This window comes from Moschus berezovskii, chromosome 5 (assembly GCF_049115385.1).
Source record: "Moschus berezovskii isolate FMDL1 chromosome 5, NW_MosBer_1.0, whole genome shotgun sequence".
In the NCBI taxonomy this organism is placed as follows: domain Eukaryota; kingdom Metazoa; phylum Chordata; class Mammalia; order Artiodactyla; family Moschidae; genus Moschus; species Moschus berezovskii.
In genome coordinates, this window is record NC_142464.1 from 13,083,070 (window position 1) to 13,096,576 (window position 13,507).

Here is a 13,507-nt window from a genome sequence, read left to right on the forward strand (position 1 = left end):
TATAACATCCTCGGGTTGACAGTCTGTGTGCTGTCCACCAGGCTACACAGCATCCCCTTATTTAGATGTTTGTAACAGAGATGATAAAAATTTGTTTACTGACATTAAGAAAAATCAATAAATGCAACTGATGAATGGTCACGTTAATTGTAACACCCCCCCCCTTTTCTGATGGAAAAGTTACCTATTAAAATTGGCTGAGGAAACAGGTACCTTGGCAAAAGGAAAACAGGGCAGCAGAGCATGAGACGGTTAAATAGCATCATGGACTCAATGAACATGAACTTGAACAAACGCTGGGGGACAGTGGAAGACAGGGAAGCCTGGTATGCTGCAGTCCATGAGGGTCAAAAAGTCAGACACAACTTAGTAACTGAACAACAACACAGGTACCTTTGGGCTTCCCTGATGGCTAAGTGGAAAAGAATCTGCCAGCCAATGCAGGAGATGGAGGTTCGATCACTGGGTAGGAAAGACCCCAAAAGGAGAAAATGGCAACCCACTCCAGTATTCTTACCTAGAAAATCCCATGACGGAGGAGTCCATGGGGCTCACGAAAGAGTCAGACACAACTTAATGACTAAACAACAACAACAGGTACCTCTCACAGAGTGTCTATGATGCAGAAGGCCTGGAGAAAGGAGGGAGGAGGTAAGAACAGCTTGCATGGGAGCCTAGGAAGATTATCCACCAGAGTTTGAGGAAAGGGAATTCTTCCAATTCCTTTCAGTCAGTCAGTTCAGTCACTCAGCTGTGTCTGACTCTTTGCAACCCCATGGACATCATGGCATGCAACACGCCAGGACTCCTTGTCCATCACCAACTCCCAGAGCTTGCTCAAACTCATGTCCTTTGAGTCAGTGATGCCAACCAACGATCTCATCCTCTGTCATCCCCGTCTCCTCCTACCCTCAATCTTTCCCAGCATCAGGGTCTTTTCCAGTGAGTCCGTTCTTCACATCAGGTGGCCGAAGTATTGGACCTTCAGCTTCAGCATCAGACCTTCCAATGAATACTCAGGACTGATTTCCTTTAGGATGGACTGTTTGGATCTCCTTGCAGTCAAGGGACTCTCAAGAGTCTTCTCCAACACCAAAATTCAAAAGCATCAATTCTTTGGTGCTCAGCTTTCTTGAGTCCAACTCTCATCCATACATGACTACTGGAAAAACCATAGCTTTGACTAGATGGACCTTTGTTGGCAAAGTAATGTCTCTGCCTTTTAATAGTCTCTCTAGGTTGGTCATAGTTTTTCTTCCAAGAAGCAAGCGTCTTTTCATTTCATGGCTGCAGTCACCATCTGCAGTGATTTTGGAGCCAAATAAAAAGTCTCTCATTATTTCCATTGTTTCACCATCTATTTGCCATGATGTGATGGGACTAGATGCCATGATCTTAGTTTTCTGAACCTTGAGTTTTAAGCCAAATTTTTCACTCTCCTCTTTCACTTTCATCAAGAGGTTCTTTAGTTCTTCACTTTCTGCCATAAGATGGTATCATCTGTGTATCTGAGGTTATTGATACTTCTCCCAGCAATCTTGATTCAGCTTTTGATTCATCCAGCCCAGCATTTTGCATGATGTACTCTGCATATAAGTTAAATAAGCAGGGTGACAATACACAGCCTTGACATACTCCTTTCCCAATTTGGAACCAGTCTGTTGTCCCACGTCCAATTCTAACTGTTGCTTCCTAACCTGTATACAGATTTCTCAGAAGACAGGTAAGGTGTTCTGGTATTCTCATTTCTTGAAGAATTTTCCACAGTTTGTTGTGTTCCACACAACCAAAGGCTTTGATGTAGTCAATAAAGCAGAAGTATATGTTTTTCTGGAAGTCTCTTGATTTTTCAATGTTCCAATGGATGTTGGCAATTTGATCTCTGATACCTCTGCCTTTTCTAAATCCAGTTTGAACATCTGGAAGTTCACGGTTCATGTACTGTTGAAGCCTGGCTTCGGGAAATTTAAGAATTGCATTGCTAGTATGTGAGATGAGTGCAATTATACGGTAGTTGAACATTCTTTGGCATTGCCTTTCTTTGGGATTGGAATGAATACTGAACTTTTCCAGTCCTGTGACCACGGCTGAGTTTTCCAAATTTGTTGGCATATTGGGTGTAGCACTTTCACACCATCATCTTTCAGGATTTGAAATAGCTCAACTGGAATTCCATCACTTCCACTAGCTTTGTTTATAGTGACGCTATGACTTCACATTCCAGGATGTCTGGCTCTAGGTGAGTGATCACATCATTATGGTTATCTGGGTCACAAAGATCTTTTTAATATAATTCTTCTGTGTATTGTTGCCACCTCTTCTTAATATCTTCTGCTTCTGTTACGTCCATACCATTTCTGTCCTTTATTGTGCCCATCTTTGCATGAAATGTTCCCTCGGTATCTCTAATTTTCTTGAAGAGATCTCTAGTTTTTCCTATTCTATTGTTTTCCTCTATTTCTTTGCATTGATCACTGAGGAAGGCTTTCTTTTCTCTCCTTACTATTCTTTGGAACTCTGCATTCAAATGAGCATATTTTTTCCTTTTCTCCTTTGCCTTTAGCTTCTCTTCTTTTCACAGCTATTTGTAAAGCCTCCTCAGACAACCATTTTGCCTTTTTGCATTTCTTTTCCTTGGAAATGGTCTTGATCCCTACCTCCTATACAATGTCATGAATCTCTGTCCATAGTTCTTCAGGCACTCTGTCTGTCAGATCTAATCCCTTGAATCTATTTCTCACTTCCACTGTATAATCATAAGGCATTTGATTTAGGTCATACCTGAATGGTCCAGTGGTTTTCCCTACTTTCTTTAAGTCTGAATTTGGCAATAAGGAGTTCATGATCTGAGCCACAGTCAGCTCCCCTCGTCTTGTTTTTGCTGACTGTATAGAGCTCCTTCTTCAGCTGCAAAGAATATAATCCATCTGATTTCGGTATTGACCATCTGGCGATGTCTATGTGTAGAATCTTCTTTTGTGTTTTTGGAAGAGGGTGTTTGCTATGACCAGTGCGTTCTCTTGGCAAAAGTCTGTTAGCCTTTGCCCTTCATTTTGTGCTCCAAGGCCAAATTTGCCTATTACTCCAGGTATCTCTTTACTTCTTACTTTTGCATTCCAGTCCCCTATAATGATAAGGACATCTTTTTTGGGTGTTAGCTCTAGAAAGTCTTGTAGGTCTTCATAGAACTGTTTAACTTCAGCTTCTTCAGCATTACTGGTTGGGGCATAGACTTGGATTACTGTGATATTGAATAGTTTGCCTTGGAAATGAACAGAAATCATTCTGTCATTTTTGAGATTGCATCCAAGTACTGCATTTCAGACTCTTTTGTTGACTATGAGGGCTACTCCATTTCTTCTAAGGGATTCTTGTCCACAGTAGTAGATATAATGGTCATCTAAATTAAATTCTCTCATTCCAGTCCATTTTAGTTTGCTGATTCCTAAAATGCCAATGTCCACTCTTGCCATCTCCTGTTTGACCACTTCCAATTTACCTGGATTCATGGACCTAACATTCCAGGTTCCTATGCAATATTGTTTTTTACAGCATCGGACTTTACTTCCATCACCAGTCATATCCAAGACTGGATGTTGTTTTTGCTTTGTTCTGTCCCTTCATTCTTTGTGGAGTTATTTCTCCACTGATTTCCAGTAGCATCTTGGGCACCTATCAACCTGGGGAGTCTATATTTCAATGTCCTATCTTTTTGCCTTTTCATACTGTTCACGGGCTTTTCAAGGCAAGAATACTGAAATGGCTTGCCATTCCCTTCTCCAGTGGACCAGATTTTGTCAGAACTCTCCACTATGACCTGTCCATCTTGAATGGCCCTACATGGCATGGCTCGTAGTTTCATTGAATTAGACAAGGCTTTTGAACTGTGGTGTTGGAGAAGACTCTTGAGAGTCCCTTGGACTGCAAGGAGATCCAACCAGTCCATTCTAAAGGAGATCAGTCCTGGGTGTTCATTGGAAGGACTTATGCTAAAGCTGAAACTCCAATACTTTGGCCAGCTCATGTGAAGAGTGGACTCACTGGAAAAGACTCTGATGCTGGGAGGGTTTGGGGGCAGGAGGAGAAGGGGATGACAGAGAATGAGATGGCTGGATGGCATCACTGACTCAATGGACATGAGTTTGAGTGAACTCCAGGAGTTGGTGATGGACAGGGAGGCCTGGCGTGCTGTGATTCACGGGGTCACAAAGAGTTGGACACGACTGAGCGACTGAACTGAACTGAACTGTGGTCCATATCAGCTTGATTAGTTTTCAGTGAATGTGGTTTTCATTCTGTCTGCCATCTGATGGAGAAGGATAAGAGGCTTATGGAAGCTTCCTGATGGGAGAGACTGACTGAGGGGGAAATTGGGTCTTGTTCTGATGGGTGGGGCCACGCTCAGTAAATCTTTAATCACATTTTCTGTAGATGGGTGGGGCTGTGTTCCCTCCCTCTTGTTTGACCTGAGGCCAAACTATGGTGGAGGTAATGAAGATAGTGGTGACTTCCTTTAAAAGTCCCCTCCAAGCACTGCTTCACTCAGCGCCTCCAACCCTGCAGCAGGCCACCGCTGACCCATTATCTCTGCCGGAGACTCCTGGACACTCACAGGCAAGTCTGGATCAGTCTCATGGGGGAGACTACTCCTTTCTCCTGGGTCCTGGTGCACACAAGATTCTGTTTGTGCCCTCCAAGAGTCTGTTTCCTAAGTCCTGTGTAAGTTCTGGCAGCTCTATGGTGGGATTAATGGTAATTTCCTTCAAGAGGGCTTATGCCACAGCCAGATCTGCTGCACCCAGAGCCACTGCCCCTGTGGCAGGCCACTGCTCACCCATAGCTCTGCAGAAGACAGTCAAACACTCATAGGCAGGTCTGGCTCAGTCTCTGTGGGGGTCTCCTGGTGCACACAAGGTTTGCACACAAGGTTTTGTCTGAGCCCTCTGAGTGTCTCTGGTGGGTATGGGGATTGATTCTAAACGCAGTTTCGCCCCTCCTACTGTCTTGCTGGTGCTTCTCATTTGCCCTTGGATGTGGGATATCTTTTTTTGGTGGGATCCAACATTCTCCTGCCAACAGTTGTTCAGCAGCGAGGTGTAAGTTTGGAGTTCTCACAGGAGAAGATGAGCACACGTCCTTCTACTCCGCCATCTTTTAGAAACCAATTCCTTTAGCCTGTTATTATACTATTCAAGAAATTACACAGAAGCCTAGGGTGAGCTCCTTAAAATTTCCAGAAACCAGCAATCTGTTTTGTCTTTCTTTACATAAAAATAAATACAGAAATGTAGGAGTTCTTTCAGGTATCATTTAGGTTTATGGATCTGTATTTTTGCTTGGAAGAAGACTGCTGTGCTTGCTTTTAAGCATGGACCACTTGAAACCCGAGTACCTAATGTTAACCTGGCTCCTGGGCAGGCTGAGTCTTACTATTAGTGAACCTGTGACTTCTCTAAACTATGTCCAAACTTCCTTCTTACCTTGTTCTCAGAAGACACTCTAATGGCCTGATCTGGGGCCAAAGTCAACAAAGTAGTACAGAAAAGCCCTGTTATATTTCATTGCACCTCCCCTGATCCTAAGGTGTCCTATTCTGTACTTACTTTTTAATAACATAATTTTGGCAATAATATTAATAGCCATCATTTATCCAGAACTTACTGTATGCCAGGTATTATGCTGTTCAGTTCAGTTCAGTTCAGTCGCTCAGTCGTGTCCGACTCTCCGCGACCCCATGAATCACAGCACGCCAGGCCTCCCTGTCCATCACCAACTCCCGGAGTTCACTCAAACTCATGTCCACAGAGTCGGTGATGCCATCCAGCCATCTCATTCTCCGTCGTCCCCTTCTCCTCCCGCCCCCAACCTTTCCCAGCATCAGAGTCTTTTCCAGTGAGTCAACTCGTCGCATGAGGTGGCCAAAGTATTGCAGTTTCAGCTTTAGCATCAGTCCCTCCAATGAACATCCAGGATTGATCTCCTCTAGAATGGACTGGTTGGATCTCCTTGCAGTATAAGGGACTCTCAAGAGTCTTCTCCAACACCACAGTTCAAAAGCATCAATTCTTCGGCGGTCAGCCTTCTTCACAGTCCAACTCTCACATCCATACATGACCACGGGAAAAACCATTGCCTTGACTAGACGGACCTTGGTTGGCAAAGTAATGTCTCTGCTTTTTAATATACTATCAAGGTTGGTCATAACTTTCCTTCCAAGGAGCAAGCGTCTTTTAATTTCATGGCTGCAATCAGCATCTGCAGTGATTTTGGAGCCCAAAAAAACAAAGTCTGACACTGTTTCCACTGTTTTTCCATCTATTTCCCATGAAGTGATGGGACCAGATGCCATGATCTTTGTTTTCTGAATGTTGAGCTTCAAGCCAACCTTTTCACTCTCCTCTTTCACTTTCATCAAGAGGCTTTTGAGTTCCTCTTCACTTTCTGCCATAAGGGTAGTGTCATCTGCATATCTGAGGTTATTGATATTTCTCCCGGCAATCTTGATTCCAGCTTGTGCTTCTTCCAGCCCAGCGTTCCTCATGATGTACTCTGCATAGAAGTTAAATAAGCAGGGTGACAATATACAGCCTTGACGTACACCTTTTCCTATTATGCTGTTAGTGCATTATTTTATTTAATCATCACCAATGAGTGTCCTTGAGGTTAAGTATTAGTGTTGTCAGTCGCTCAGTTGTGTCCAGCTCTTTGTGACTCAATGGACCATAACCCACCAGGCTTCTCCATCCATGGAATTTTCCAGGCAAGAATACTGGGGTGCATTGCCATTTTCTTCTCCAGGGGCTCTTCCTGACCCACGGATCAAACCCAGGTCTCCCATATTGCAGGCGAGCTCTTTACCATCTGAGTCACCAGGGAAGCCCAAGGTAAATATTAGAGTTGAACTCATTTTATAGTTGTAAACTGAGCTAAAAGAAGTAATCAACTTGCTTATATGATAATAAGTACATAATTCCTTCAAAAAATATTTTTGTTTATGAACAGAAGTTTTCAAACACCTATTTTAATGAACTAAATGCTTCTCACTTTTAATTAATATTCTTTTGATCCCTTTCCCTCTCTTTTTCTTTTTCAAAGAGCCAGACCCAAATAAATGCTTTATAAGCATTATCCCACTTAATTCTCATAATAATTTTATAAAGCTTATGTAAGTTATGTAGCTTGCCCAAATGATCAAATTGATAGTAAGCTACTAGGATGGATTTGAACTCAAGCGGTCTGAATCCAGAGCTTGCACTGATTAACAGTCAAATCATGCCATTAAAACTCACCTGTGTGATAATACCATAAGCTGATCAGGCAACAGCTCAGGTGGTCTCTCATGAGCTATCATCTTCTCATGTGACTTTTTAGCTTTTCAACAGGTCAGATCTATGTATTTGGCTGGCACTAAAGTGTGAAGATCTATCTGATAAATTCAGTCACTGAACTCAAATAAGCCACTGAAATCTACTTTTCTACAGCTGCACAGCAGAAATTAACTAAAGCCTGATTCTAGCCTTCAGTTTAATACTGTAAGTTAATCAAATCCACTGAATCCTTGCTTTGTTTTGAGAACTGGTGAATTGTATATTTGTACTGAAATCTATGGGCTTCCCTGTTGGCTCAGTAGTAAAGAACCCACCTGCAATGCAGGAGAGGTGGGTTTGATCTCTGGGTCAGGAAGATCCCCTAGAGAAGGATATGGCAACCCACTCCAATATACTTGCCTAGAGAATTCCATGGACAGAGAAGCCTGGCGGGCTGCAATCCATGGGGTTGCAAAGAGTTGGACACGACTCTCTAAGCCTGTTTTCTCTTCGCTTGTCAGTGGGATAGTAATGCCTATATTATGAAATTTAAGAAATATTAATAAATATGTATTAAATATATGGTTGATAATGTGGTTAATGTTATGGTTAATAGCATGGTTCACTTAGTGAACATAAGCGTTCAATTAATAACTCACTATTTAACCTAAATTGTCAAGACAATTACTTTGACTCTTCTCTTGCCTATAAATTGTACACTGCTAACATAAGCCTTGAATGTGAGCGTTCAGTAGGCAGACAAATCTGAAGAATTAAGCATGTGTTTTTGATCTAGAACTTATTAGGTTTATTATTTATAATTCTTCATATAAAGTTTGAGTTGGCATTCATAACAAGTTCAGTTTGGAACAAATTGCAGCAGATACTTCCGTCCGTCCCGTCGCTCAGTCGTGTCCGACTCTTTGCGACCCCGTGGACTGTAGCCTACCAGGCTTCTCCGTCCATGGGATTCTCCAGGCAAGAATACTGGAGTGGGTTACCGTTTCCTTCTCCAGGTGATCTTCCCGACCCAGGGATCGAACCCGGGTCTCCCGCATTGGAGGCAGACGCTTTAACCTCTGAGCCACAAGGGAAGCCCTAATACTTAGTGACACACAAAACAGAAACTCTTGCCTTTACTATTTGCAAATAAAAAGTAAGCAACTGGGACTTACATGGTGGTCCAGTGGTTAAGAATCTCCCTTGCAATGCAGATAATCTGGGTTTGATCTCTGGACCAGGAACTAAGATCCTGCACATGCCTTGGAGCAACTAAGCCGCACTCCAAAATTAGAGAGAGTCTGTGTGTTGCAACAAAAGAACCTGCATGATAGAGAACCCAGAGATAAACCCACACACATATGGGTATCTTATTTTTGACAAAGGAGGCAAGAATATACAATGGGGCAAAAATAGCCTCTTCAATAACTGGTGTTGGGAAAACTGGGTAGCTACGTGCAAAAGAATGAAGTCAGAACACTTCCTAACACCATACACAAAGATAAGCTCAAAATGGATTAAAGACCTAAATGTAAGACCAGAAACCATAAAACTCTTAGAGGAAAACATAGGCAGAACACTCAAAGACATAAATCAAACAAGATCCTCTATGACCCACCTCATAGAGTAATGGAAATAAAAATGAAAGTAAACAAGTGGGACCTGACTAAACTTAGAAGCTTCTGCACAGCAAAGGAAACTATAAGCAAGGTGAAAAGACAACCCTCAGAATGGGAGAAAATAACAACAAAGGAAACAACTGACAAAGAATTACTTTCCAAAATACACAAGCAACTCATACAACTCAATACCAGAAAAGCAAACAACCCAATCATAAAGTGGGAAAGGGACCTGAAGAGACATCTCTCCAAAGAAGACATACAGATGGCTAACAAACACGAAAAGATGCTCAACATCACTCATTTTTAGAGAAATGCAAATCAAAACTACAATGATATACCACCTCACACCAGTCAGAATGGCCACCATCAAAAAGTCTACAAGCAATAAATGCTGGAGAAGGTGTGGAGAAAAGGGAACCCTCTTGCACTGTTGGTGGAAATGTAAACTGATACAGCCACTATGGGAGACAGTACGGAGAGTCCTTAAAACCTAGGACTAAAACCACCATATGACCCAGCAATCCCACTCCTAGGCATATACCCTGAGGAAACCAAAATTGAAAAAGATACATGTATCCCATAGCTCACTGCAGCACTGTTTACAATAGCTAGAACATGGAAGCAACCTAGGTGTCCATCAACAGGTGAATGGATAAAGAAGCGGTGGTACATATACACAATGGAATACTACTCAGCAATAAAAGGAATGCATCTGAATCCATTCGAATGAGGTGGGTGAACCTAGAGTATATTATACAGAGTGAAGTAAATCAGAAAGAGGAAGATAAATATAGAATCCTGACACATATATGTAGAATCTAAAGAGATGGCACTGATGAATTTATTTTCAGGGCAGCAGTAGAGAAAGAGACACAGAGAACAGACTTACGGACGTGGGGGAGGAGAGACGGGGGAAGGGGAGATGTATGGAGAGAGTAACATAGAAATTTACAGTAGTGTTGGTGATGGACAGGGAGGCCTGGCGTGCTGCGATTCATGGGGTTGCAAAGAGTCAGACACGACTGAACTGTACTGAAGTAAAATAGATAGCCAACGGGAACTCAAACAGGGGCTCTGTGACTGGGTGAAGGGCAGGTTGGGGAGGGAGATGGGAGGGAGTTCTGGGAGGAGGAGACATGGTTGTACCTATGACTGATTCTTATTGATGTCTGACAGAAAACCACAAAATTCTGTAAAGCAATTATCCTTCGATTAAAAAAATTAAAAAAAAAATAAAGAACCCACATGATGCAACAAAGATCCTGTGTGCTGCAACTAAGGCCAAACATAGCCAAATAAATAAATTTTTAAAAAAGTTATTGTTTTTTAGTTACTGAGTCACGTCCAACTGTTTTTGTGACCCCCATAGACTGTATGTAGCTCAGCAGGCTCCTCTGCCCGTGGAATTTCCCAGGCAAAAATACTGGAGTAGGTTGCCATTTCCTTCTCCAGGAAATCTTCCCAACCTAGGGATCGAACCTGAGTCTCCTGCATAGGTAGTTGGATTCTTTACGACTGAGCCACCACGGAAGCCCTTTTTTAAAAGTAAGCAACCATAAAAATTCTCAACTCCTACAGAGTCATTTAGATTTAGGAATAGTCAAGTTTATAGAGTAAGAGTTTCTCTTTGAAATACAGATATTCCTCAACTGACAACAGATACTCCTCAACTGACCGTGGGGTGATATACTGACCATGGGGTAAGTTGAATATATTGTATGTTGAAAATGCACTGAATACACCTAATGTGCTGAACATCAGAACTTCGCCCTATTCACCTTACACATGCTCAGAACAGTTACATTAGCCCATAGTTGGGAAAAACCATCTACACAAAGTTTAATTTATAACAAAGTGTTGAATAGCTCATATATATGAATATTGTACTGAAAGTCAAAAACAGATGGCTGTGTGGAGACAGAATGGTTATTAACGTATGTTGGTTGTTTACTGTCATGATCATGAGGGCAGCTGCTCCTACTGAGTATCATGCGATTATACCATATAATGCTAGCCTGAAAAAAAGATCAAGCTTCAAAATCTGAAGTATGATTTCTACTGAATGCATACTGCACTGTCATCAAGTTAAAAATTCATTAAGTTGAACCACTGTAAGTCAGGGACCATCTACAGTAGCATTGTTAATATCATATCTTTCTTCTTTAAATACAGCAATGTTGTTAATAACATTTCTTTTTTAACTTTATAACTTCCTGAAATATTGGATCCATTTACTTTTTTTTTCCTGAACATAGTATATATTCATTTTTGCTAATTTATATAGAACAATTTCTTTTTCATTCAGTATCATTCTTAAGATTGTTTAATATCCTGCAGCTTCATGAGACCTGTGGGCTAGAGTGAAGTTTATAAAAACTGAAATCACAGCATTCTCCAGTATTTGCAAAATAGGAGGAGGGATACAGTGTGGTTGTGTGAATTCCATGATTGATTTTGCACTTGTATGATGGGCTTCCCTGGTGGCTCAGATGGTAAAGAATATGCCTACAATGTGAGAGACCTAGGTTTGATCCCTGGGTTGGGAAGATCCCCCGGAGGAGAGCATGGCAACTGACTCCAGTATTCTTGCCTGGAGAATCTCCATGGTCAGAGGAGCCTGGCGGGCTACAGTCCATGGAGCTGCAAAGAGTCAGACACAACTGAGCAACTAAGCACATGATTTACTCTGACCATCAAAAACACTTTAAAAAAAATGCCGTTGCTCCAAAGTCATCTCCAGATGCTTAAAAATTGTTTGGTCACAGTCCCTCTAGAATTGTTAATCCAATCTATCATCCGAAGGTATAAAAAAGAAAATATAATGGGAATATACATATTTGTAGCAAAATAAAATGTTCTAAATAAAGTCAGTTTCTTTGTTTTTATTAACATTTTCCATAAAAACTCATTTAACTTGCAGGGAAAAAAACTCTGCATTTCACTGCCTTCTGTGCATTTAACTCCAGGCAACCATCTCACAAAGGTAAACAACTGACCATCAAGAGAACTAGATAAGAGACTAGAGTCAGTGAAAATATTTATTGAGAAGCTTATACTAAGTAAAGAGGATCCAGAAATGAATAAGATCCAGTGCTTCACTCAAGAGCTTATATAGTTCAGTTCAGTTCAGTCGCTCAGTCGTGTCCGACTCTCCGCGACCCCATGAATCATAGCACGCCAGGCCTCCCTGTCCATCACCAACTCCCGGAGTTCACTCAAACTCATGTCCACAGAGTCGGTGATGCCATCCAGCCATCTCATTCTCTGTTGTCCCCTTCTCCTCCCACCCCCAACCTTTCCCAGCATCAGAGTCTTTTCCAGTAAATCAACTCGTCGCATGAGGTGGCCAAAGTATTGGAGTTTCAGCTTTAGCATCAGTCCCTCCAATGAACACCCAGGATTGATCTCCTCCAGAATGGACTGGTTGGATCTCCTTGCAGTCCAAGGGACTCCCAAGAGTCTTCTCCAGCACCACAGTTCAAAAGCATCAATTCTTCGGCGATCAGTCTTCTTCATAGTCCAAATCTCACATCCATACATGACCACGGGAAAAACCATAGCCTTGACTAGACGGACCTTGGTTGGCAAAGTAATGTCTCTGCTTTTCAATATACTATCCAGGTTGCTCATAACTTTCCTTCCAAGGAGTAAGCGTCTTTTAATTTCATGGCTGCAATCAGCATCTGCATTTTGGAGCCCAAAAAAATAAAATCTGACACTGTCTCCACTGTTTTTCCATCTATTTCCCATGAAGTGATGGGACCAGATGCCATGATCTTTGTTTTCTGAATGTTGAGTTTCAAGCCAACCTTTTCACTCTCCTCTTTCACTTTCAGCAAGAGGCTTATCAGTTCCTCTTCACTTTCTGCCGTAAGGGTGGTGTCATCTGCATATATGAGGTTATTGATATTTCTCCCAGCAATCTTGATTCCAGCTTGTGCTTCTTCCAGCCCAGCATTCCTCATGATGTACTCTGCATATAAGTTAAGCAAGGTGACAATATACAGCCTTGACGTACTCCTTTTCCTATTTGGAACAAGTCTGTTGTTCCATGTACAGTTCTGACTGTTGCTTCCTGACCTGTATACAGGTTTCTCAAGAGGCAGGTCAGGTGGTCTGGTATTCCCATCTCTTTCAGAATTTTCCACAGTTTATTGTGATCCACACAGTCAAAGGCTTTGGCATAGTCAATGAAGCAGAAATAGATGGTTTTCTGGAACTCTCTCGCTTTCTCCATGATCCAGCGGATGTTGGCAATTTGATCTCTGGTGTCTCTGCCTTTTCTAAAACCTGCTTGAACATCTGGGAGTTCACGGTTCACATATTGCTGAAGCCTGGCTTGGAGAATTTTGAGCATGACTTTACTAGCGTGTGAGATGAGCACAATTGTGCGGTAGTTTGAGCATTCTTTAGCATTCCCTTTCTTTGGGATTGGAATGAAGACTAACCTCTTCCAGTCCTGTGGCCACTGCTGAGTTTTCCAAATTTGCTGGCATATTGAGTGCAGCACTTTCACAGCATCATCTTTCAAGATTTGAAATATCACCTCCACTAGCTTTGTTCATAGTGATGCTTTCT